At 42.7% G+C, this 24955-nt stretch overlaps 1 protein-coding gene across 2 annotated transcripts in view; it reads right to left on the reverse strand.

Annotated features, from left to right (window-relative positions):
- The window catches only part of NOD1 (nucleotide binding oligomerization domain containing 1), a 57642-nt gene extending 39391 nt beyond the window's left edge, over nucleotides 1–18251 (reverse strand). For both annotated transcript variants that reach the window (XM_087429179.1, XM_087429186.1), the window contains exon 1: nucleotides 18022–18251. The gene's annotated coding sequence lies outside the window, so the exon portion shown is untranslated. The remainder of the gene's footprint in view (nucleotides 1–18021) is intronic.
- Nucleotides 18252–24955: the final 6704 nt, after the last annotated feature.

The raw sequence follows: 24955 nt of genomic DNA on the forward strand, positions 1-24955 counted from the left end.
TAGGGGGTCTAAAATATACGTAGAAGCAACATGTGTAACAGCAATAACACAAAAGGTGGAAGGCAGTAGACAGAGTTAAAGTGTTCTAAGGTCAAAGCATTTTCTGGCAATAGGCAAAAGTATTACTTTATATTAGCAATAATTCAAAGAGTCAGGTTTTAATCTCTAAGTTTACCACTAAAAAAATAGTAAAAGAATACAAGACAATAAAAGGAAGAAATGGAAGAATAAATACACTTAATTCTAAAAGAAGGCAGGGAGAGAAAGGTACACAAAACAGGTGAGACAAATAAAAACTAGACAACAGATATCAATCCAAACACAGTCGTCCCCCCTTATCCACGGGGGAGACGTGCCAAGACCCCCTGTGGATGCCTGAAACCGCGGATAGTACCGAACCCGACATACACTATGTTTTTTCCTACACATACATATTTGAGGTGTGACAGCAAAACTATCATGAATTTCTTTTTCCTTCTTCACAATTTCACGGATAGAATGTTCATTCTTACCATAAATCTTAGCAACCTCAGCATATGATTTTTTTTCTTTCCTTAAGTCGAGAACTTTCATCTTTTCACTTACAGGAAGCACTTTATGGCTTTTTTTTGGCATATCCGAATTGCCAGAATCACTACTCTTGCATTTTGGGGACATTATTCAGTAAAATAAGGGTTACTTGCACACAAACAACACTGCAACACCGAGACAGGCAATCTGATGACCCAGACGGCTACTCAGTGACTAATGGGCAGGTAGCATACACAGAGTGGATATGCTGGAGGAAGAGACAATTCACGTCCTGGGTAGGAGGGAGCAGGACTGCACGAGATTTCATCATGCTACTCAGAAGGGCTTACAATTTAAAACCCGCAAACTGTTTATTTCTGGAATTTTTCATTTAATATTTTAGGACCCCTGTTGATAGAGGTAATTGAAACCACGGATAAGGGGGGACTCCTGTATATTTGCAATTCAATTAAATATAAATGGACTAAATAACACCAATTATAAAACGTAGATTGGCAGATTTGACAGAAAAAACTACATGCGCCTTAAAGAGACACATCTTAAATAAAATGACAGTTTAACTCATTCATTCATTTATTCATTCCCCCAAATGGGAAAAGAAATACTAGGTACACACTAACCAAAAGAGAGCTGGCATAGCTCTATTAAAATTAAAGTAGAATTTAAGGGAAGAAATGTTACTAGAGGCAGAGGAACATTTCATAATGATAAAATGATCAATTCTAAAGGACGATACAAAAATTTTAATTTGTATGCACCTAGTAACATATTTTCAAAATATATAAAGCAAAAATTGACAGACATAAAAGGAGAAATAGACAAATCCACAGTCAGAGTGGGGGACTTTAATACACTTCTCAAAATATCTGAAAGAACAAACAGATCCAAAAAAAAAAAACCCAGGGGGTCGGCCCCGTAGCGTAGCAGTTGGGTGAGTGCACTCGGCTGCTGGTGGCCCGGGTTCGGATCCCAGGCGCGCACCAATGCACTGCTTGTCAGGCCATGCTATGGTGGCGTCCCAAATAAAGTAGAGGAAAATGGGCATGGATGTTAGCTCAGGGCCAGTCTTCCTCAGCAAAAACAGGTGGATTGGCATGGATGTTTGCTCAGGGCTAATCTTCCTCACAAAAACAAACAAACAAACAAAAAATCCAGTAAGAATATGAAGAATCCGAACAAAACAATTAACAAGTTTCTTAATTGACGTCTGTAGAACACTACACCTAACAGCAATAGCATTTTAAGTGCTCGTGGAACGTTTGTCAAAACTGACCATATTCTAGACCATAAAGCAAGTTTTTAACAAATTTTAATGGGCTGAAATCATTCAGAATATATTCTCTGACTATGATGGAATTAAGCTAGAAGTAAAAAATTTAAAAATATCTAGAAAATCCCCAAACCCATAGGTCAAAGAAGAAATAAAAATGGAAATTAGAAAATATTTTGAACTGCATGATAACGAAAATACAACATATCAAAATTTGTGAGATATGATTAAAGAAATCAAATCTATAGCCTTATATGTATATACTAGAAGAGAAAAATAAAAATTAAGTCTATCATTTTGTATCATGCTTTTAATTTATTATTTTACCATGGATATTTACTCTTAGTCATAAATATTCTTTGAAAAGGTTTTGAAAGGATACAGGAAATTTCATCACATGGATAGTATTCTAATCTGTTCAAGCAGTTTCTATACACATATACGCACACATACATTATACATATTCATATAAATACACATACACACTAAGAAAAAAAGATCAGAAGGAAATGCACCAAAACATTAATTGTGATTATTTCTGAGTAGTGGGATTACAGGCGATTTATATTACTTAGATTTTGGGGGGCATATTTCAAATTATCTTTGATAAGGCCTATTTCATTTATAAAATGAGAAAAAGAGTAAATATTTTAGCCCATCCCAAACCATAATTTTGGTGCTTGGGTTTAATCATCAGAAACGCTGCTGCAGACTCTGACTGGTTTTGGAGCTTGCATCAGCCAGTACTGTTGACCAGGTCTGTATCCTACTAGCTTACTTGTGTAGAACAACAAGCAGATGAGAACAAGCATTCGGGCAGCGTAGGTCCCTGTGTTCTCTGGCTGCCACCACATTCTCCTCTGCTGGCCAGCCACCAGAAGCAGGAGGGGAAGTGGGCCTGCAGTGGTAGAAAGCCACACCTTCCAGGAGTGCACTACTTCAAGGCAGTCTTAGTGCAAAAGTGTCATGGGTGGAGCCTTCTCAGCTGGAGGAGAGCACAGCAAAGGGGAGAGGCCCCCGGGAGCGCGGAGGACCTCGAGTTCATTCATTTGTTCATTTTCACCCTTCCTGCATTTATGGAGCATATGGGACATAGAGCGAATAAAGCCAACTGCACCCCTGCCCTCCGGGGGCTTACAGACAAGACAGACAGTGTGGCCAACGGGAACCTACCAGATCACCAAATGCAAAGAAAACAAAATAACAGAAGGAAAGGAAGAGGCTGATAGCGGAGGAAACAAAGCAAAGACTTCTGAATGAGGTGAACTTGGACCTCTAGAACAGAGGGAGGTCTGTGTGAGCCAAAAGTCTGGGGAAGACAAGTGAGGCCACGGGATTAGACAGGCCTTGTGGCCAATCTGCTGTCAGAATGCACACTATGAGGTCGCCGGGACACCTCAGAGAAAGGAGTCCTGCCTCTGGAGAGCAACGGGGCCTCCCCAGCACAGACTGACTTCTACTCCTGTCTCTGTCCCAGAATCACGGGCAGGCCCCAGAGAAACCACACACACACATCCCCCCCCAACCATACTCAGTTTCATTTTCTAAAGAGGGATTTATCCTAGGCCTGCTTCTTTCTTTCCTTTCCACTATCCCAGGGGACCCTGAAAGGAAATGTGCATTCCTTGTAACTGAGATGCTAAGACAAAAAACATTGTACAAAGATGTTCTCCATCTTCATAGATGTTCCTTTCTATATTTTAATAACTTTCCCCAAGTACAAAAGCATGCCTGCTCACTATGGAAAATTTGAGAAATGCAAAAAAGAAAGTTTAGAGAAAAAAACAAGTCGCCTATCACCCACTACTAGCATTTTGGAGTATTCCCTGTCTGCTTTTCTCCATGAGCCGCTAGGCCTAAACGGATCTTTCACACATTTGGCATCACGCTATATGTATTTGGGACATAGAGCGTATGGGACATAGAGCGAATAAAGCCAACTGCACCCCTGCCCTCCGGGGGCTTACAGACAAGACAGACAGTGTGGCCAACGGGAACCTACCAGATCACCAAATGCAAAGAAAACAAAATAACAGAAGGAAAGGAAGAGGCTGATAGCGGAGGAAACAAAGCAAATGTAGGTGGCAGAGGTCATTGTTACGGGCAATTTACAAATGAAGAAACTGAGGCACACAGAGGTGAAGCAGCTCCCCACCCTCACAGAGCTTATGATCCAGCAGAGCAGATGGACACAGAACAAGGGAATACAGGTGTATTTGTGTACCTTTACCATGATCTCATGTTTCTTTGTAACCACCAAGGCCCTCTTTTGAGGGCAGAAGCTGGTTTCGGATGGATGCTTTGCTTATCTGGTTTTTATTTTATAAAGAAGAGTAAGAGCCACCCACCACTCTCTGCTCTTTTAAGTCTCATTACCTGAGAAATTCCACATGCCAAACAGGATTAAAGATGATGACAAATGGTAGCCCCTTCCGTGGCCGGGCCCTGCCTGCCTGAACTGCCAGGGCACATCTGGATGCCTTGCCCAGCAGCCTCCACCAGCTGCCAGTCACACAACAACATGCTATCATCAACCGGACCAGAGGAAGGGCTGCCGGGGGTGGGCCAGTGTGGGGATGCTGCAAAGACTCCAGGATGCTGAGGCCTCATGCATCCTTCTCCAGAGAGCCAAGGTCAAGCTCTGTACTGTGTGGGGGGCCCCAGCAGGGCACAGAATGACCATCACTAACACAGAGTAGGTGCTTTACTAGGGGGCCAGCATCGATCAAATGCCTCCACTCACTGTAAGAGGCGGGATAACACAGGGCTGGGTGGGGTCTCTGGAGTCAGCCGGGCTGAGTGTGAATCCAGACTCCATCACTCGTTAGCAGGTTAGCCATCCTCTCTGTGCCTCGGTTTCCTCCAAGTGAGAGTCTCTACCTCCAAGTGTTGCTGTAAGGGCTGAGTTAATATTCACCAAGTGCCCAGAGCAGGGCTGGCACACAGTAAATACTCAGTAATCCTCACCTCATTTAATCTTTACTCTTATCTCATTCAATCCTCAGGACAATGTAGGTGGCAGAGGTCATTGTTACGGGCAATTTACAAATGAAGAAACTGAGGCACACAGAGGTGAAGCAGCTCCCCACCCTCACAGAGCTTATGATCCAGCAGAGCAGATGGACACAGAACAAGGGATTACAGGTGTGGTAAGCACGTGGAATGAGAAATGAACGGAGAGAGCCAGGGCAGTCTGTTGCTCTCCCGAAGACTTCCCTGGGCCCCACTGGCGCCCTTTGCAGTGGAAGGTGACAGGGAGAAGGGGTTAGAGCCCCTCTCTCTTAGGGAGTTTGAATCTGAGACACCCATGGAGACGCTGAGTCCCAATAACCCATAGCACATGAGTGGTGGGTCCAGGCTGCCCACTGCTGAGGGACACAGTCTCCACGGCCACCCAGGCATGCCATCCCTTGTCTCATGTATCCTAATAATAAACCCCATGAGCAGAGGTAACCTCAGTGTGCCCCTGTGCCCTGAAAGACACTAGCAAACACGTCCATTCAGCAGTGGCTTCTTACTGTGCAAAATCGTCCAGCAGAGCCTGAGCACAGAGGTCACCCCGCCCACAGTGTGAATATGAACGTCAACTCCCAGGATGAGCAGACCGAGTTTGGTCTCCATCCCAACTGACAGCCGGGCTAGATCAAGAACAGAAACCCCAAGAAAATCATTTCCTGTCATCCACACTGGCATCACGGTTTTACTCTTTTCTTAGACACCCAATTATTGGGAATCATTATTCACTCTTTTGTGTGTGTGTGTGTGTGTGTGTGTGTGTATATATATATATATATATATATATATATATATATAAATAAATGACACAGCTTTTTGCGAATTGGTGTTGCAATATCAGCACATGAGATTCCTAACAGATCTGAGTCCTATGCCTTAAAACATTCTTTAACAATGTATCAGATGTTAACTTAGAATTACAACCCCGTGACCCCTATGGAGTCAGGCCATTCTTCAAGTATTTCTGCCACCAACGCTTTCAGCATATAGGCTGGAGACAAATACAAACACAAACAAAACCAAGCCAGCTATGCGGCACCCAGGTGCTGGCCCAGGGCCGTCAGCCTCTGCTTCTATCCTGACCCACCCTCCCCAAGTCTGTTCATTTCTCAAGATGTGAGTTCCCAAACAGGCTGCTGCTCTCTGGAACCTTGGAGGCCATGGGAAAAGGTCAATGATTTTCTAGAGAGAGAAAGATTGGCTTACAGGATATGACTTTATGAACCATTGGACAGTGTCTGCACGCTTTCCTACCCCTTCCTTGAAAAACAACACGTGTGATTGAGGTATGCTGCTCATTAAATAGTTTGGATTCTCCTCCTGGGTACCAGGTAGGATTACACTTCCCCACCCCCTTGAAGTTACTTGCTTTGACTCATGAAATGTAAGCAGAAGTGGAATGAGTTACTCTGGGCAGGAAGCTTTCAGCATCAAGGCATAATTATCAGTGTGCAACTCTCTTTTTCCTCTGGCACTGTGACCAGCAACATTCAAGGTGGTGGCTGCTCCGTCTGCCCAGGCCCACAAATAACAATGAGGAGAGCCTCCTGCTAACCTGAGACGGACATAGAGTGTGAGCAAGAAATCAACCTTTGTTGTTTGAACTACTGAAATTTTAGAGTTATCTGTCACTGCAGCACCACCTAGCCCATTCTGACAGATACCGTAATTCTGGACAAGAAAAGCATTCAGCATACTAGGAAACTGAGGCCCAGAGGGACCAAGTGAGTTGTCAGATAGCTGATTGGAGGCAGAGCAGGAACTGTTAAAGAGTCTGGCCCTGGGTGCTTCCCACAGCCCTCTCCCTTCCTTCACAAGACAGCAGTTTCTACAGGACAGAAACCCACGACATCAAAGGACCACTTGTGGTAAAGAGAAGCCACCACAATTTTTTTTTCAGATACCATAAAACTCACTTTATTTATTGAATTAAGAGTTCAGATAAGTTAAAGCATCATTCTCTGCCTACCTCTGACTTAGAAGTAATCTATAAAAGAAAATGCAAATGTATTAAAAAGAAAAAAAGGCCCACTAAGCCATGCATACTCTCGATTTGTAGTGAGGTGGCTGCACGTGCTTGTTGTGGGTCCAGATCTTGTCGTCTCCCTCCACCCAGCTATGTGCCCCTGCACCAGAACCACGGCCATCTCAGCCCAGGCCACTGTCATCACTTCTGTCAGAATCCTCAGTAGGAACCATGATGAAACCATTACATTATTTGTAATGTCTTGATTTTTTATAAAAAGGATATAGACTTGTATAATTTAAAGTTATTTTAGGGCCTTTTTAATCATCAGGGCATCTTAGGACACCTTGAGGCAGGTACAGCAATCACCTAGTTCTGGGGAACTTTGACTTTGCACTCGGAGAGCAAACATGGTCAATCCCCGTTGAACTGAATGGCGGTTCACTAAAACCCAAACTCAGATGATGTTACGACTCTCTCCTGTAAAGAAATGAAAAGCTCTTCACGTTTGGTGAAACATTGCAATCAAGCTGATGGGATGGTGGGTGGGAACAGTTTTATTTTGTCTTCAATTCAGTAGGAGGCTGTCAACCCATGGATATTGCCACAAAGCCTCGTTTGAAACAAGGAATCTAAAGCGAAAAGTGAGTTCCCACAAAAAAAAAAAATACAGAGCAAAAGAGGCAGCAAAACTGACTTTCAAGCAGATTTTTAAAATCTTGGGACTCAAGCAATACCATATTGAAGAAATGCTCCATGATTACCAAGTATTTCATTTCCTTTGTCTTGTATTTCCCCTTCCTTTCATGTAACACAAGCCTCTGAACACTTCAAACCAATATTGACTCAAGTGCCTTCTGTGTGACACTCTGACCCTGACTGATGTTTTAATTTTGGTGGATGATGCCAAAAGGACCTCACACTTTCCCACTAATATCTGCTCCCCACCCAAATGGTTATCATTAGCAAGGAAACCATTCTGGATTCTTTCTCCCCTTCTGTTGAAAGCACATCCTACCACTAAGGTCTTAACCAGCAAATACCATCTCTGGCCAAGCCACAACCAGCCATGCACAATAGGGTTTCTAAAACATTCTGTCTACCATAGTCCTAGACAATCGGAATTGATAATTGATATTTATTTATTGAATTCAGATGTGAGACAAGGTAAAATAAAGCCATCATTCCCTGCCTACCACAAACAGGTACCTGCCTACCTCAGAGATGGTATTACCCAGATTGCAAAATGTCGATAGGGTAGGCTCCACCAACCTGGCTGTAAACCCCAGCAACACTTGAACACACATGACCACGAACGTTGAAGATTGTATCTGGATTCTCCTCCAGGAAACTACTTTTCTCTTGAATAAGATTCATTTTGGTGAATGGGATCCACAGCCTCCTTAGACCAATTTCACAATGATGAAGAAAATTATACCGTGTTTGTTGACGTGAACCACTTGGATATTCAGGGATCCAAAGCGATGATGTGAACAGCACGGCTCCGCCATTCTTCAAGTTGCCCCACGATGAGGTGGGTGGACTAACCCAGCCCACCAGCAATCCAACAGGAAGCTAACACCAAGCACATTTTTATACAACATTGATAGAGCTGCACAGAGAATACACACGATGGGTCAACTCAAACTGGGTCCTACTTCCTACTACAGAATCCACAAAAACATTAGCTCTAATTATGCTTCCAGGCTTCGGAAACTAGATAAACTCAAGCCACCATTCCTTAATGGGTCTCCATAGAACCTTATCTCGTGTACTTTTTTTTGGTCTATTTATTTTTCTTGTTTTGTTTTCAACTTCTTAACCTGGGAAACAAGCCCAATCCCGTATGCTTCTGCCAGACCAGAAAACTACTAACAGCCCCCTCTGGAGAAAATTTAGCAGATGGATGAGGCTACAATCATTATTTGAATCTTTAAGCTCCATTAACACTCACTTTAAGTATCTGAAAGCACTTAATCCCTCCAAATTTCAAAGCAGATACAAAAATCAGTCTCTCTCAATATCTCCTCTCTGTCTTTTTCCCTCTCTCCCTCCTCCCCCTTTTCTCTCTTTCTCTCTTGTGCAAGTACCATAGAGTTTGATCTCCAGATACAGACACTGCTGCCGTGCCTACAAAGGAAGCAATGCAGACAGAGCTGACGTAAGCCCTCAGGAGTGGAAGATGACGGAGTGCAGACTTCCTTGAAGTCTGCCTGGGCCTTCTGGGAAGTCAAATGTCTGACTCCATACCACTCAGACCCAAGCATCTCCTTCTTCTGGTCAAGAAAGCCGTTGAGAATGCATGCAGAGCCAGCCCCTCCCTTCTCTGCTGAAACATGGACTTTTGGAATGGAGTAGAACATTGTCCAATGCTCTCATTTTGGAGATGAGGAAACTGAAGCCCTGGGCAGGGCAGAGATTTTTCTGGATCAACCACAACTGGATCCCAGGTCTCCTGGCACAGAGGCGAATGCTTCTTTTGTTTACTTCTGGTTAGAGTAGCCCCCTCAGCAGCCAAGAGTCTCACCCCATCCACCAGCAGTTCTGACTGATGCCTGTCAGAACGGGGGGAGGGCAGGGGCCCCACCTCACCCTGCTCTTCCCCTCAGCTCCTCTCTCCCCGCTGGGAATTCCCATGGTAATTTATCCCTCCCTCTCTCAGAGGAGGTGGCACTTGAGTTTTTTCCTTTCCTAAATTCTCCCTTCACATTGATTGATGGTGGCAGTGAAGGGCCAAGACTCTAAAACCAGGCTACCTGGTTCCAATCACTAGCTTTGAACAAATCACCCCACCCTTCTGTGCTCCAGTGTTTTTCTCTGTAAAATGCAGATAACAGTAACACTGACCTCATAGGTCAGTGCTGTGAGGATTCAATGAGGTAATGCACATGTGGTGTTGAGAACAGCACTGGTCACATTGTAAGCACTGATCACGATCAAGGAGAGGGCGGGCTAGGCTAGGACTTCTGTCTGATTCATCTCTGAGGCCCAGCATTTGGCTATGAGGGACGGTGTCCATCTGGTTAGTCACTGTATCTCCAGCACATAGAGGATGCTAGATAAAAAACTGTCGAATGAATGAATCTGGCACAGTGCACTTATGGACGTGCTTCATGAATGCTCATTGAACCAACATGTAGATTTCCAAAACTCACAGACTCACTTAGGGAATGTCACTTGATAAATCTATTAGTGGAAAAATTCAGATTTGCAGACACCAGTATTTTCTATTGCTCCAGTTGTTTATATATTAGTTGCTGCCTTAAAAAGTTTAACCAGAGCCCAGCTCTCAATTTCCAGAGCACTGTCTATATGTTCTCTCGGTATATAATCACTTGTTGCTTTGTGACAATGCCACCCATAGTGCTTTATGGGGATGATACGCAATTATTGATCGACTTTCCTGGTGTTATCCAGGCTTTGAAAAACAAAGTTCCAAGAACACCCTGCTTGGTATTCATCTCTGAGGAGCCAGTGAATAAAAATGTCTTAATAAAGAAAGTCAATAGAAGACAACAGAGCCTTGAACCAGAAACCCAGATCTGGAACCCTGTAAGTGGGTTTAAGTGCTTATGTGGAAGAAAATGCTTCCAAAAGCTGGAGGATATCTGGGGGTGGCATTTAGGGCTGACACAGAAAGTGTCTGGGGCTTCTCAAATGAAAGGCATTCCATGAGAACAAAATATGTTAGTCACCTTGAGACTTGAGACTTGAAATCTGGCCTTGAGTAAATACTCTGCTGATTGCCAGAGAAAAGACTTAGCTGGAGACTTTCCTTCACCCCACTTGAACTTGAATCCACAGTCAGCAACTGTCTGGGACACAAATGTACCCTGGAGCTCAGCTAGAGGGTACCTGGGATGTGTGTGGGGTGACCCTGAAGGGTGCTGAGAGGTTGAGAAGATGCCAAGTTCTCCCGAGAGGCGGCACACCCTGGGCCTGGGCCGCTCCAGAGCCCTCATCACCCAGTGTGGTCCTATCTTAGGGAGCAGGCCCACCCAGCCAGCCATCACCTCTCATTCTGTGACCTCATGACAACTTCACAGGAGTGAGGAGAAAGGGGGTAGTGCAGACACCCCAAAGCAAGCAGGCATGCAAGGGTGAGGTCTCGGCTCCACACAGTTGGGGGCTTTTTCTGTGTCCTGAAAGCTCCAAATAAAGAATTTATTTTTTCCAAACCCTGCGCCTTTTAACTGCATGCAAATTCCCCGGTAGATGAACAGGGCGGGGAAAGCACCCCTTTCAGGGCTTTTGGGCTAAAGCGAGAGGGAGCAGAACAGACTAGCATGAAAAACTGTCCGACACTCCTTCCCTCGGTCAGGGGGTTCCCAGCATTTTGTACCTGCGACCCTGACACTCTGACCCCCACGCTCCCAACCTGCCTCTGCTCTTTGGGGCCTTTTGCTCCTGTTTCCGGGGAGCCAGGAAGGACTGGAATCCCCCTCATCCATCCATCGAGGCTCCTGCTGAAGGATGCTGACGCCTAGGAGGCCCACACGCATTAACACACATCTACCCCAGAAAATCACGGAGCGTGTGCTGTGGGCTCCAAATCCTGGGTCTGTCATCTTTTGCTTTGTTCTGACCTTCAGCTCCTTCATCTAGAAACTGAAAACCATAATTTCCCTCTCCAGAACTGTCTCACACCTTAAGACAAGATTTATAAAGCTTAATAAATAGGGGTCGTTAATTATCTTTTTCTTGTAAATTACTAACATAGAAAAAAGGTGGTGGTGGAGGGGGGACGCCTCAAGGCCTCCCACTGCCTTTTAGAATAAAATTCCAAATCCTTCCCAGCCCAGGAGACTGCTTGACCTGAGCTTGGTTCATTCTTTAGCTCTCTCTGCACCCTTCTCAACACACCCAGTTCTTTCCCACCTCTGAGCCTTCAAACACGCTGTTCCCTGCATCTGGCATACTCTAATTCCTCTTCATTCCCAAGTCCTACTTGAAAAGACTCATTCTTAGAGGGGCATATCCCAGACTCCCCTAATCCTAGTACAGCTCGGATACCCTGTCTCATAACATACTGCTGTTTTCACTTACGCACTTACCCCAATGTGTAACTATTTGTGTGTTTACCCCCCTTCCTCCTCGAATAGCCTGCAAATTCCATTTAGCCAGGCGCTGGGTCTGTTTCATTCATTGCCATATCCCAAATACTTGGTAGACTCCTGGCACCAGCAAGGTTTTCTGATAGTATTTGTTGAATTAATGTGTTGAAGAATTGAAGCCCCAATGAGCCAGGAGGAACCTGGAGCTACAAATAGCTTTCTAATAGCCTTCAACACCAGGCTTTAGAGCCAGCAAAGCACTTTGTACCCATGGGAAAGCCAGAAAAACAATTGCCATCTCATTATCAGAAATGCTAAAGCTTAAGTAGTAGATAATAACAACAATAAACAAACACATAGGGACAGAGATTGGATTGGTGGTTACCAGAGGGGAAGGGGGGAGGGAGGAGGGTGAAAGGGATAATTGGGTACATGTGTGTGGTGATGGGTTGTAATTAGTATTTTGGTGGTGAACATGATGTAATCTATGCAGAAATAGAAGTACAATGATGTACACCTGAAATTTTTACAATGTTATAAACCAATGTTACTGCAATAAACAAAAAAGAAAAAAAAAAAAAAAAAGAAATGCTAAAGCATCCACAACTCACTCAACGGAGAATTTGCTTACCTGGGCCTGAGTTCCACTGGCCCAGGCCTCTTGGAAGATTACCAGAGCTCCCCAAGAGGCGAAAGCTGCTGGGGTGTAAAGAAGAGAGAAGACGAGTAAGGAATTTACTAAAAGGTAATGTGCTTGGCACAGGCCACTGCACTTTCGATGAGATATTGATAAATACTGTCATGTCCACCTGAGCCCCATCCTGGGAACTTCCAGGCCTAGTTTCTGTCTTCCCAAATATGCTACACACCTGTCTGGATGAAGGTATGTTTTATCACACCCAGGCTAAAAAAGTGCACTGAGATGACATTTATCTCAAAACAAACATCATAATCTACTCTAATAACGCTAGTCAATACCAGTATCAGGGTGCCCCCACTTCATCCAGTGGATATTAGATCAACTAGTATAAACAATGGTTGAGGTTTAAAAGTTGCAAATCTGAGGTGGGGGGGTGACCCACTTTCACTTCACAAGCAGGTAGTTCTTTGGAATCTGGGGCCCTGTGTCCAGAAATACAGCTCTAGAAAGAAGATAAGCACATCTGCAAGTCACTTACAGAATGCAGGTGTGGGGAGGCGGGGTGAGCAGAGAGGGAGGGGTACTCACTGAGCACTGGTTCAGTGGGTAGGAATGAGGACACTGCTTCAAATCCTGGGTGCAGCACTTAACTATTCATTGACTTTGGGCTAGTTATTTAATCCATTGAACATCAGGTGTCTCATCTGTAAAATGGGGGAAATGATAACCACTTCATAGAGTTGTTGGGAAGATTAAATGAGCCCAAAACACCCCCAAAACCTAAAGCCCTTGGACCAGTGTTGCACATAGTAAATCTACGTGTTTGCTATTATCATTTAGAGTCTACCAGATCAGACGCATTATTTCATTTCATCAAGCCTCAAACCAACCCTTCCAGATAGGTAGAGTTACATCCCCACTTTACAGATATAAAAATGGAGGCTCGTAAGGGTTAAGTACCTTACACAAAGCCACACAGCTAGGAGATGGCAAGACTAGTGCTTGAACTCAAGTAATCATCATAATCCTTATCCTTATAGCAATTACCGTTTACTGAAAGCCAGGTGGTGTGCTAAGTACTTTACACCAATTATCTCATCAAATACTCAAAACCACTCCATAAAGAAAGAATTATTATAACTGTGTTACAAAGGACGACACAGGGTTGAAAAGGTTAAATATCTTGGCCAAGGTCACACAGTTAGTTAAGGAATAAAGCAAGGGCTTAAGCCCAGTTCTGACACCAAAACCTATGGTTTCTTCCATTAAAGTCCTGCCTTTTTGGTATTTGTTACAGATCTTGTATTTTCACTTGATATCATCAGTGTGCCTGAATTCATACTAAATGTAAAGCAATGGCCTTGTTGAATGGAGTCCAGGAATGGCCCTCTCCATGCTGGGGGGCCCACCTGTTGTCCTGAATAAGGAGTTAGGATAGGAAAGCCTAGCTTTCCATCCAGTTTCTTCTAGAAGGTTTGGTTTGGGGTCCTAGACAGCAATTGGGGAATGTGTTTAAAAAAAAGCATGGGGAGTTCTTAGTCATTAGACTTTTATCTTTTGGGAAATATTTGTCAGAACAACACAAATATTTTCTCAAGGAAATCATCATCTGCTCACAGGTCTTCTACCATATAAAGATTTTCCTTAGCAATATGTGACTGTCCTACCCAGTTACATGTGGCTCTGAAAAGATCTACCAAGTGTAGGGGCCCAGGGCAGGTTGCCCCAAAATACCCCACAATGGCATATTGGTTATTTTGAATTAAGTTTACTTGTTTTGACTTGGTAAAGTTTTGATACTCCTCTCTCTGTTCCCCCCAAAAACAGGAAATAAATGTCCTATGTGAAAGGTACCCTCCCCATGCCAGGAGACAGACATCCTTATCACCAGAACTACAGAATTCAGGGTGGAGAAGTCTATAGAAACAAACCTTGTTACTTTTACTAATTTATCACCTCAAGCCTAAACTCTGCTTAAATTCCTCAATAATTACATACCCCAAACCTAAGTTTCTTTGTCCTGTCAATTATGCACAAATTTATTGTTTTTTGTGAGTAAAAATATATATAAACTTCCTGCTTTGTTCAATCTCTGAGCATCATTTTTTTCTGATCTCCCGTGCAGACATAATAAATTGGTTTTTCTCCTGTTAATCTGGTCTTGCGTCAATTTTATTATCAGTACAGCCATAAGAACACAAGATGGGTAGAGGGGGGAATTTCCCCCTCTCCAACACAAGTCACTACATCCTCCCAACTCTTTTCTGCCCCTAACCTGGTATGGTAGTGATGACACATAGAAGGGCAAGGGATATCAACATCCTGAACAGAGATATAACAGTGATGTGGTGACTTTTCATGTTTTATTAAAATATTAACCTACCAAAACCTGGTGCTAATCTGGTGCTCACTTTGCAATTACCTGAGCCCTCAGGTTGAACTATTTATTAGTCTTTCAAACTATAGTTTTCTATAATTTAGAGGAAAATGACTACTCAGCAAAACAAATTTCAAAGTGGCAGTGTACTAGACAGTACCCTATTGATTTTAATGACATGTTACACAAAATTTCCTTGCTGGCTCCAGAGAAGCGCATTCCTTTTTAGAGGACTCCTCTCCATCAGAGGCCAAGATCCCCTCAGAGTGACAGCATCTCCAGCCTAGCTGGGTCATTGGCTCCAGAGGCTGGGAGGATGGCAAAAGGGAGGGGTGATGGCGAGCTTGCCTTGGCCAACTCTGCATCATAATCTCTGCCCACAGTTTGGTCTGTGGCAGTTCTAGATAAAACACAAGAGTAAAAATTCCATCCAGGAAGTCTTGCTTTGTCACACTTTCTAGCACTGGGTAAAAACCATCAATTAACTGAAATGGCAGTGATTACTCACTTCTTACTACAAGAGTCAAGTTTGGAAAAAACATTTGCCCTCAATGATCATTTGATGCACGAAAGAGTTTTCCTCAAAACAAGTTCAGACCTTGAGGATGGATGAAAGGAGGCTTCTGTGTGAGATGCAACTGACTTTGCCCAGAAGATAAAAGAAAACAGGACTTCCAGAAACTTGCAAAATACCTACAGCTTCTGCATGACAAAAATTCAGCACAAGTACAAATTTTAGCTTTTCTAATTTCATCTTGCCTAAACTCCCCAAAAAGGAAGAATCGTACAAGAAACTGGTAACTTAAACCTCAAATCGTAGATTTATGTCTTAGGTTTTGAAGAAATAGTGAACCCTTTTCTTTGGATAAAAAGAGACAAGACTTTGATACTCTCATTTAGGCAAAAATCAGAGATTGCACATACCCTGTAAAAGCACTTGACCTTTATACCTACATTATGTTGCTGTTCATATTTCTAATGTTTAATCTAACAGTGCTGCTGTTACCATCAAAATGATCGTCAATGACATGCACAGCAGGTACCAGGGTGAAAGGTTGAGCTGGGACACCAGCATCAATAATCGTAAGATGTGGATCCCCTGTTCCCCAAATTCCTGACTCTTTTTGGTCATCAAAGAAGGATTCATTCTCCCTAGGCCAACAGTCCGAGCAAAACAGGAACAGCCAGGATGTGGCCTGAGGATGCTGCCAGCAGGAGAGCCACGTGTGTTCCCACATCAATTCTGAGACCTGGAGATAGCCCAGCTTTCTCGGGAGACCATTTTTTTTTTTCAATAAATTGTTTTTTTTCCCCCCCAAGGCCCCAGTAGATAGTTGTATGTCTTGGCTGCACATCCTTCTAGTTGCTGTATGTGGGACGGAGCCTCAGCATGGCCGGAGAAGCGGTGCGTCGCTACCCGCCCGGGATCGGAACCCCAGGCGGCCAGCAGCGGAGCGCGCGCACTTAACCACTAAGCCATGGGGCCGGCCTGGGAGACCATTTTTTGATATATGTGGCGGTGGGTGGAGGAAGTCTCAAGATTAAGGACCGCTTTCTTTTGTCAAGAAATTTCATTCCTATCACATGGTGTAAAACTGTCTTAATAAGCCATCTAGGCGGAGAAGCTGGTGGCCTGAGATTCCAGACCTCAAAGTACCCAGAGGCCCTCGGGGGAAGGAGCCACAGAGCCCTCCTCTGAGCAGGACAGAAGAGCAGGGAGATGGAGTTTCAGGAAGACAATTTCTGGACAAGCACTCTCCCTCACTGTGGCTGTACTAAATAAACAACTGTTGTACACAAATCACCGCTACTGTGCCTAACAACTGCCACTGACAGAGCACCTGCCATGTGCCACCTGCCCTGCCTCGAGGTTGATACACATTATCTCATTTAACTATATTAGCGCCAGGACAGAGTTACTATTTTTATTCCCGTTTTACAGGTAAGAAGACAGGGGCTCAGAGAGGTCATATAACTTGCCCATGGTCACATATCACAGAAGTGACAGAATCGGAATTTGGGCCAGTTTGATGGGCTCCAAAGCTTGAACTTATTTCTCCACTCCACAGAAATAAAACCTATTCTTCTTAGACCCTTTGGGAAGTCCTCTCTTCTATTTCTCTGCTGCGGTTTGTTTTAAATCCACCTTTCTTATCTGCGGGCATATGTCTGTCTCTCTTCAGTGGTCCTGCTTGCTGGGATTACAGCTCCCCGCCCCCAGCATCTGCCCTGGGGTGAGGACAGGGTCCCTCCTGCGAAATCCACTCCTCTCTAATATCCACGGTGAAGTTCCTGTTCCTGGACACCGTATATCTTAAATAGGGGGCTTTTAGAAGGAGGGACAAACCCGACCCTGTGGCAAGCACATCCAGCTTCATCCTTAAAGGAGAAAACCCAGAAGTTGTAAAGGCCATCAGTTTGCTAGTTCCCTCAACTTAATTTCAAATGCCGACAATAGAGGCATTTCCCAGAAAGCAGAACCAAGAGGGCACTGCAATCTGGCATTCGTACGTTTTTCACAACCTGCCAAACACTACGTGAATATCTGAGGCTCTTTTGAACACGCTACTCAGGCGACCCTGCCAAGCATTGTCTCATTCCCCTTCTTTGCGGCTCAGGAAGCCCGAGGGAAGTCCACTGCCCCGTCCCCAGGGCCACACAGGTCACTGGAAACAGCCGGATTCGTTTATCCCACGGGCTGGACTCCATCAAGGCCCCCCACCTGCCTTTCCACCTTCTCTTGGCTGCCACCCTTTGGTCATTGGTTCCCAACCCTGGCTGCACATTGGAATCACCCGGGGAGTTTAAACAATACAGAGGGCTGGGTCCCACCCCAAGCGATTCTGATGGAATTGGTCTGGGATGCAGCCTGGGCATCTGGATTTTAAAAAAGCCCTGGGTGATTCTGAGGGGCGGGCAGGACTGCGAAGCCCTGCCTGGACCACCGCGGGATACACGATTCGGCTGACGCTCAAGTTCATCCCTCTGAACTTTCGCTACATTCCTCAAACTCCCCGGTTTCTCCGCCTTGTTCCACTTGGAGCCGTTCCAGGGCAGCTTTTCATTCCGCCCGCACGCGGGATCCCGCCTGCCTGCGCCTCCTCCATCGCGGCGCCCAGGACCTCAGAAACTCCTGCCCCGCGCGAACCCCTCGTCGCTGGGACTTACGTGGCTGGCACGTTTGCAGACCGCTCAGCAGCTGGGAGCGAGAGGCCCGGGCGCGCGCCGTGCCCGCTGCTGCGCCAGGGGCAGGGCGGGAGCGGGCCCCTCGCCGGCCGGAACGGGAACTGGCCGGGCGGCAGTGGCAGCCGCGCCCCTCCGGCCGCGGCCCCGAGCCTCGCCGCGCTGCGCGGAGACGCCTAGGCCGTGCGGGCGCGGACGGGGCAGGGGCGGCGGGGCGGCCGCTCGCCCGGGCCGGGCGTGGGAAGCCGGCAGACGCCGCGCAAGTAATGGCCTCGGGCGGCCCCAAGGGGCGCTCCCTGCCCGAGCACCAGCGGCCAAACCCTGCGCAGGGGCGAGTAGGCCGGCCCGAGAGCTCCCCCAGGGGTGACACACTCGGGAACTCCTGGCGCCAGCTCGGCCACGGCCGCCGCGAGCCCAGGCTCGTCCCCCTAAAAGTGCCAAGCCAGCACTTGTACCAGAGGCAACGCCAGGGCATGATGGTGAAACTCTTGTTAAAAGGTGACACGTGCTCCCCGATGAAAACTAGCTCAAAGTAATCAAACTTTCTACAACAGAGCGTATACTTCGATTTACACTTTTAAAAATTTAAAAATTTAAAATTCCTTTCTGTTCTTGGCAGTATAGGTACATCTGTTATTGGCAGTGTGCATTTTATATCCTATACATTATGCTGTAGTGACTTGTAAAGAAGTTTTTAACCTGCTAAGAAATTTCCCCAATAAAATATTTTTTAACTGTTTTAAATAGGGAAGGCCTACATAAGGCATATTGATGCTATACAAAGTTGTCGCTTTTTCACACTAAAGTGCATTCAATCGTATGACCACATATGCTCATGAATATTTAAATTTCCATGAAAGCTGACTTCCGAGAAAAGAAAAGTATGTTTCTAACTCAAAAATGAAACTTTGCAAACAGAAAATTGATGGGATACAGTGTGCAAACTTGTAAGCACCAAAATGAAGATTCTAAGGATGCTGATTCCCCCAATTTACTCCTATATAAACTGGTGGAAAAATTAGATAATTTTTCTTTTCTAATAGGATTCTGAATTTTATCTTCCATGTCTTTTAAACTCTGTTTCATCTTTTCCATATCCCGTTTCTCTGGCTGCGTTCTGAGTAACTGCTTCAGTTCTGTCTCTCCATTCATCAATTATTTTGTAGATATTTGAATCTTCTGTTTAAACCATCTGTGGTAGGCAGAATAGTACCCTCCCCTGTCCTACACCTGGACCCTGTGTATATGGTAAAGGAGAATTAAGGTAGCAGATGGAGTTAAGGGTGCTAATCAGCCAACCTTGAGATGGAAAGATTATGGTGGATTATTGGTGTGGGCCCAATGTAATCACGAGGGTCCTTATATGTGGAAGATGGAGGCAGTAGAAGAACCAAAAAGATGGAGGCCTGAGAAGGACTTGGCCTGTTGTTGCTGGCTTTGAAGATGGAGGCATGGAGCTATGAGCTAAGGAATGGGGGTGGTTTCTAGAAAGTGGAAAAGGCGAGGAAATGGATTCTCCCATAGAGCCTCCAGAAGGAACACAGTCCTGCTGACTCTCTCATTTTTGTCCAGTGAGACCCATTTCAGTCTTCTGACCTCCAGAACCCTAAAATCATAAATTTGTGCTGTTTTAAGTCACTAAGTTTGTGGTAAGTTGTTACAGCAGCAATAGGAAACCAATGCACCATCCATTTAAGTTCTTAATTTCAACAATAACATATTTACTTTCTAAGTCTTTTGGTTCTATTTCTCGTTTTCTTGGTCATTTTTAATAGTCTCCTGTTCTTTGCTGATTCGTCATTAAAAAAAATTCATAATACTACTCAGCCATAAAAAAAGATAAAATCATCCCATTTGCAACAATCTGGATGGAACTTGAGGGTATTATGTTCAGCGAGATAAGCCAGACAGAGAAAGACAAATACCATATGATTTCACTCATATGTGGAAGATAAACAAATACGTGGACAAAGAGAACAGAGTAGTGGTTACCAGAGGGGAAGGGGGTTGGGGGTGACCATAAGGGGTAAAGGGGCACATGTATGTGGTGACTGACAAATAATAATGTACAACTGAAATTTTGCAATGTTATAAACTAATATGACCTCAATAAAATTAAAAAAATTTCACACATAGCTATTTTTTGTTTGTTTTTAACTAAACTTTATTTTGAGATCATTGTAAACTCACATGCAGCTATAAGAAATAATGCAGAGAGATCCTTGTACACTTAATCAAGTCTCCCCTGATGGTAATATCTTGCAGAACTGTGGTGAAATATCACAACCATGATGTTGGCATTGATAAGTCAAGATACAAAACATTTCTATCGCTGCAAAGATCCCTCATACCGCCCCCTCCTAAACCCCTGGCAAACACTAATCTGTTTCCCATTTCTATACTTTGTCATTTCAAGAATGTTATGTAAATGGAAACATGCAGTATGTAACGTTTTGGGATTGGTTTTTGTTCACTCAGCATAATTCTCTAGAGATTCATCCAAGTCGTTGCATGTGTCAGTAGTCCTTTCCTTTTTATTGCTGTGTAGTATTCCATGGTATGGATTAACCACAGTTCGTTTAACCCTTCACATATTGAAGGACATTTGGATTATTTCCAGTTTGGGTTATTATGAATAAAGCTGCTATAGGCATTCATGTACAGGTTTATATGTGAACAGAAGTTTTCATTTCCTTGGAATAAATGCCCAGGAGTGCAACTGCTGGGTCATATGGTAGTTGCATGTTTAGTTTCTTAAGAAATTGCCAAACTGTTTTCCAGAGTGGCTGGACCATCTTACATTCCCACCAGCAATGTGTGAGTGATCCAGTTGCATAGCATTCTCATCAGTATTTGGTCCTGTCACCATGTTTTATGTTAGCCATTCTGATCAGTTTGTAGTGATAGTGATATATCATTGTGGTTTTAATTTGCTAATGATGCTGAACATCTTTTCATGTGCCTATTTGGCATCTGTATCTCCTCTTGGGTGAAATGTCTCTTCATGTCTTTTGTTCATTTTCTAATTGGATTGTTTGCTTTTACTGTTGATTTTTGAGAATTCTTTATGTATTCTAGATACTAGCCCTTTGTCAGATATGTGGTTTGTAAATATTTTCTTCCACTCCTATCGTGCCTTTTAGTTCTCTTAGTAGGATCTTTCACAGAGCAAAGATTTTTAATTTGATGAAGTCCAGTTTATCAACTTTTCCTTGTACGAATCATGCTTTTGGTATCAAGTCTAAGAACTTTTTGACAAGCCCTAGATCTCAATGATTTTCTCCTTTTTTCCCCCTAAAAGTTTTACAGTTTTATGTCAGACATTTAAACCCATGATCCATTTTGAGTTCATTTTTGTATAAGAGGAGACTTGAGGTAGGGTTAATTTTTTTTTTGCCTATGGATGTCTAATTGCTGCTCCAGTACTATTTGTTGAAAAGGCTATCTTTCCTCCATTAAATTACCTTTACACTTTTGTGTAGGTCTATTTCCGGATTCTCTGTTCTGTTTCATTGATCTGTGTGTTTATCTTTTTGCCATTATCATACAGTCTTGAAATTGGGTAGGTCAATTCCTCCCATTTTATTCTTTTTCAAAATTGCTTTACCTGTTCTGGTTCCTTTGACTTTCCACATAAATTTTAGAAAAATAACTTTGCCTAGATTTTGATAGGAATCGTGTTAAACCTATATTGGAGAGAATTGACATCTTTACTATGTTGAGCCTTCCAATCCATGAACAAGGTATGCCTCTCCATTTATTTTAGATCTTTGATTTCTTTCATCAGTGTTTTGAAGTTTTCAGCATACAAGTCTTACACATGTTTTGTAAGATTTATACTTAATATTTCCTTTTAAAAAAAAGCAATTGTATACACTGCTGGTAGGAATGTAAAATGGTTCAGCCAATGTGAGAAACAGTTTGGTGGTTTCTCAAAAAGTTAAACATAGAATTATAATATGATCGAGCAATTCCACTCCTAGGTATAAATCCAAAATAATTGAAAAGAGGTACTCAAACAAATATATGTGCACATGTGTTCATAGCAGCATTATGTACAATAGTCAAAAGGTAAAGACACTCCAAATGTCCATCAATGGATGGATGGATAAACAAATTGTGGTATACATATACAATAGAATACTATACAGCCATAAAAAAGAATGAAGTACTAATATATGCTACAATGTTGATGAACCTCAAAGACATGCTAGATGAAAGAAGCTAGACACAAAAGGTCACATATTGTATCATTTCTTTTATATGAAATATGCAGAATTGGTAAATCCATAGAGACAGAAAGCAGATTAGTGGTTGCCAGGGAATGGGGGTAGGGAGGAATGGGGAGTAACTGCTTAATGGATATGTGGTTTCCTTTTGGGGTGATGAAAATATTTTGGAAGTAGAGAGAGGTGGTGGTTGGACAACTTTGTGAATGTATTAAATGCCACTGAATTGTTTACTTTAATATGTCTAATTTTATGTTATGTGAATTTCATCTCAATAAAAAAAGTTTCAGTTTAAAAAAAGCAATTGTAAGTGGTATTATATTTTTAATTTTGGTGTCCATGTATTCTAGTGAATAGAAATACAATTGATTTTTGTATGTTTATCTTGTATCCTGTGACCTTGCTGAACTCACTTATTGGTTCTAAAGGATACTTTTTTGTAGATTAATCCCAGGGACAATCATGTCTTCTGCAAAGAGGGAGTGTTTCATTTATTCCTTTCCAATCTGTATGCGTTTCATTTCTTTTTCTCGCCTTACTGCACTGGCTAGAGCTTCCAGCACTATGTTGAATAAGAGTAGAAGAGCAGTTATTCTTGCCTTGTTCCCAGTTTTAGGGAGAAAGCTTTCAGTCTGTTACTATTAAGTATAATGTTAGCTGTAGGTATTTTATAGATGCTTCTTATCAAGTTGTTGAAGTTGCCCTCTGTTCTTATTTTCTGAGAATTTTTTTTGTCATGAATGGGTGCTGTATTGTGCCAAATGCTTTTCTGCATCAATTGATATGATCACATGACTTTTCTTCTTTAGCTTGTTAGTACAGTGGATTACTTTGACTGATTTTCAAGTGTTGAACCAGCCTTGCATCTCTGGAATAAACCCCACTTGGTCATGGTGTATACTTGTTTAACGTATGGCTGAATTCTATTTGCTAGGATTTCATTAAGGATGTTTGCACCTATATTCATTAGGGATATTGGTCTGTAGGTTTCTTTTTGTTTGGTTTTTCTACTGTCTTTATCTAGTTTTGGGATCAGGGTAATATTGGCTACAAAAAATGAATTGGTCAAGGCTACCATAATGTCTCTCTGTCTCTGGTAATTTTATTTGCTCTGAAATCTACTTTATCTGATATTAATATAGCCACTCACTCTTTCCCTTGATTAATGTTTGCATCATATATCTTTTTCCATCCTTGTACTTTCAAACTGCTTATTGGTATAAGCAATATTGTTATATTGTTATAGTTATTATAGTTGAATCGAGTTTCTTGTAGAAAGCATAACGTTGGGTCATGTTTTTAATCCACTCTGCCAATTTCTGTGTTTTGATTGGTGTATTCAGCTCATTTACATTGAATGTAATTATTGATATGTTAGGGTTTAAGTCTGCCATTTTATTGTTTTCTGTTTGTTCTGTTTGTTGTTTGTTTTCTTTTTCCTGCCTTCCTGTGGGTTACTTGAACATATTTTAGAATTCCATTTTTATTTATATGTAGTGTTTTTAAGTGTATTTCTTTGTATACCTGTTTTAGTTGTCGCTCTAGGTATTACATTATATGTACGCATAATTTTTCAGTCTGCTGGTGTCATTTTGCCAGTTCAATGAAGTGTAGAAAACTTACTTCCCTTTACTCTCCCTCTTTTTATAATTGTTTTAAATATTACATCTATATGTATTTAGAACCACAAATGACAGTGTTATAATTTTTGCTTCAATGTTAAGACACTCAAGAGAAGGAAAATCTACAGTCTTTACCCATGTTTTTGCTTACCATGTTATTTTTTTCCTTTCTGATGTTCCAAAGTTCCTTCTTTTTTCATTTCCTTCTTGTTTAGAGAATATCCTTCAGCCATTCTTTTAGAGTAGGTCTGCTGGCAACAAATTTTCATAGTTTTCCTTCATCTGAGAATGTCTTGATTTTTCCCTTCTTTTTCAAAGACTATTTTCAGTGGATTCTGGGTTGACAGCTCTTTTCTTTCAGCACTTGAAAAATATGCCACTTCCTTCTGGCCCCATGGTTTTTGATGAGAAATCTGGTGTCATTTGAATTGTTTTCCTCCTGTAGGTAAGGTGTCATCTTTCACTCACTGCTCTCAAGAATTTTTGAGAAATTCTTGAAATTTTTGAAAACTTTAGTTTTCAGAAGTTTGACTATAATGTGTCTGGTGTGGATTTCTTTGGGTTTATGTTTGGGGTTCATTCAGCTCCTTTTTTTTTAAAATGTTAACTACTATTTATTAGGCAACAGCTGTATACCAAGCATTGTGCTGGGCATTTTATGTACCCTATTGCTAATCCCACCCACAAACCTGGGAGTTAGGTATCTGTTAGATTAAACCACATGAAACTGTCATGGCTTCACTCAGCTTCTTGAATTTGCAGGTTTATATCTTTTGGCAAATTCAGGACATTTAAGCCATTATCTCTTTGGGTACTTTTTTAGTCTGCCCTTTCTCCTCTCATTCTGAGACTCCATGACACAGATGTTAGATCTTCTGTCATAGTCTCACAGTCTCTGAGGCTCTGTTAATTTTTTTTTCAGTCTGTTTTCTCTCTGCTGTTCAGACTAGGTAATTTCCATCGTTCTATCTTCCGGTTCACTGTTTCTTTCCTCTGTCCCCTCTATTCTGCTGTTGAGCCCAACCACTGAGTTTTTAATTTCAGTTATTATATTTTTCAGTTCTAAAA

This window comes from Ceratotherium simum, chromosome 1 (assembly GCF_057802395.1).
Source record: "Ceratotherium simum simum isolate JZ-2026a chromosome 1, ASM5780239v1, whole genome shotgun sequence".
Taxonomy (NCBI): domain Eukaryota; kingdom Metazoa; phylum Chordata; class Mammalia; order Perissodactyla; family Rhinocerotidae; genus Ceratotherium; species Ceratotherium simum.